The sequence below is a fragment of the Triticum dicoccoides genome, chromosome 2B, assembly GCF_002162155.2.
Source record: "Triticum dicoccoides isolate Atlit2015 ecotype Zavitan chromosome 2B, WEW_v2.0, whole genome shotgun sequence".
Taxonomy (NCBI): Eukaryota; Viridiplantae; Streptophyta; class Magnoliopsida; order Poales; family Poaceae; genus Triticum; species Triticum dicoccoides.
Genome location: NC_041383.1, coordinates 715914191 through 715916692, shown reverse-complemented (window position 1 = coordinate 715916692; position 2502 = coordinate 715914191). Strand labels below are relative to the sequence as shown.

The 2502-nt window shown below is 43.4% G+C and overlaps 1 long non-coding RNA gene across 1 annotated transcript in view; it reads left to right on the top strand.

Moving 5' to 3' along the window:
• Nucleotides 1-351: 351 nt before the first annotated feature.
• The window catches only part of LOC119365816, a 12744-nt gene continuing 10593 nt past the window's right edge, over nt 352-2502 (top strand). Inside the window, exons 1-2 of the long non-coding RNA XR_005175770.1 lie at nt 352-731; nt 2311-2412. This is a non-coding gene — a long non-coding RNA (uncharacterized LOC119365816). The remainder of the gene's footprint in view (nt 732-2310; nt 2413-2502) is intronic.

The window sequence follows — 2502 nt, the reverse complement described above, 5'->3', positions numbered from 1 at the left end:
TTTAGCAAGATCAATTTTCAGCATGAAAGCTTGATATTTCCACGATTTAAGAGAGAAAGTGTGAGTAATCTCTTGAGCAATGATGATATTATCACTAATTCTTCTACCGTGAATAAAAGCTTGCTGAGCAGGATCAATATAATCAGGAAGATGAGGTTTAATCCTATTAGCCAATAATTTAGCAATGATTTTATAAACGACATTACAAAGACTAATAGGGTGATAATCCATAGGAACCTGAGGCACTAACTTTTTCGGTATAAGAGCGATATTAGTATCATTTATATGAGGAGGTAAGATACCAGTTTGATAAAAGCTTACCACAAGCTGAGTGACTTCCTCTCCTATCCACTCCCAGGCTGCCAAATAAAATTCAACATTAAATCCATCCGGACCCGGAGAAGCATTAAGCTTCATATCTTTCAAAATCTGCAAGACTTCATGTTTATCAGGAATAAAATAAGTGGGATCGAAAGAGTTCTCGGGGCGAGTACGTCGAAGACGATGGCCTCCGATGTGGCCGCCGACGAGCCACCCGCCATCAGCAACATCCACGAGGTCTGCGCGGCCGACGAGCTCCCCGTCATCGCCACCGTTCAGAAGCTCTGCGCGGCCGACAAGCCCCCCGCCATCTGCACCGTCCACGAGCTCTGCGCGGGCGACGCACCCCCGCCATCGGCAGGGTCCCCGATCTGTGCGCCGCGGGCGTAGACGTCGTGGCGCAGGAGCGAGTAAGTGCAAGTCTACCTCACGCTCTTCGATTTTTTCGTTCGTATACGGAGTTCCAATTTGGTTCCGCTCAGTTCAATTCAGTGTTGCGCTTACACGGTAGAACTCGTTGGCTGGCCGGTGGATTTTGTGTGGGTAAGGTTGGGGGCTATGGGGTTGGGCAGCGGGGGTATGTTGACTTCGATTCACTGAGACTGTAAAAAAAATTATACAGACTGAATCTGTTAGCTAGTCAGAATTTGTTCATTCGGACTGAATTTGTTTGATTCAGACTAGCATAGCATTTCTGAATTTTTAAGATCCTGGTTAGCTGGTAGGTGATGATTATGGTGTTACTCCCTACTCCCTAGGAGTAATTAGCAGCATCGATTAGGCTTATGTGAAACTCTGAATACTTTTTGCTTTTCCATCCATATGTCCAACTGTGCAAATGTTCATATCTTGAGAGGGGGATGCGGACTTCATTCAGACTGAATTAAGAGTCTGAATTTTGTTTGTTATACGGACTGAATTTGTTCGTTAAGACTGAAATTGTTGATTCAGACTGAAATTCTACCCGTGGACTGAAATGGCTTGCTTGAGGAATTGTTTGGTTCAGTCTGAAATTCCCAATGGTCAGTCACACGCTTTGTTTCAGACTGAAATTGTTTTGATTCAGACGTGCAAACCCGGCAGCCACACAATTCTGATTCTAGGGGCTTCTATATACTTTTTTTTATTTGATTCTAATTCTAGACTGGTTCCCCCTACAGGACATGCTTCAGATTTTTGCACGACTGCTTGCTGTTGTCTAAATATGTATGTGCTTGTCAACACCTGATTCAGTTTGCAACGGCGATGATACAAGAGCATGGTACTAATAGATCACCTGTGGCGGCTTCGATAGGTGAAATCAAGTGTTTACTCCAAGGAGACAGAGAGCTTAATTTTTGTTCCTATATCTCGTGATCAAAACGTTTGCCAGCCATAGGTTTGCCCAGTTGGGGGCGTTCTTCCATTTTTAGCGATGCTTGCCCAGTTGGGGCCATCTTCTCCACGTGCAGTTGCCTAGGTTGGTTTTGGAATCAAAACTTGATGATAAGACACTGCGGTACAAATATCAGTTAAAGTACTGTCGGTAGCTTTTCATAATTCTTGTTTTTGTGGCTCCAGGCTAGTTTTATGCTTGTGAACTACTGTCAGTGGACTTTTGTTTGTGCATGTGTAGGTGAGATTTCTAGCAGGGTTTCTCTGTTTTTTTTAATAGATTAATGCCCTCTAAGTTGGTCATCATTTGGAATTTTACGAACAAGCATTTTTTTTGTAAGGTCCAGTGTTTTTTGGTGTTCATCATCAGTGTTTTCTATGTCCCTTTCTTAGTTGGTCACCTTAAGATTTATAAGATTTAAGGGACAGGGATCACTTTGATCTCTGGAACATTTTTTCTGTCAATTCTACTTGGTAGGAATGGTGGGGGCAGTCGGTGGAATCGGCCACGCCAACACACACTCATGCAACAGGGCTTTTTGTCTTGTTTTTGCCATAACACAACTGCTATGCACTGATCTACATGCCTAATAACTATCTGACTTTTCTCCATAGACCAATCAATCCTTGTCCCATGAAGACTGCAACAAGCACTAGCATTCTTTGGGTGGGGTTTCAGAAGAAGGAACTCAAGGAAGATTCAGAAAACTCACCGTGGTAAGAGTTACCATTGCCTGACATTTTTTTCCCTCATGCAACTTGCTCCTTTTCTTTCTACAGATCTCCAAGTCCTTATCAGGGGACGCG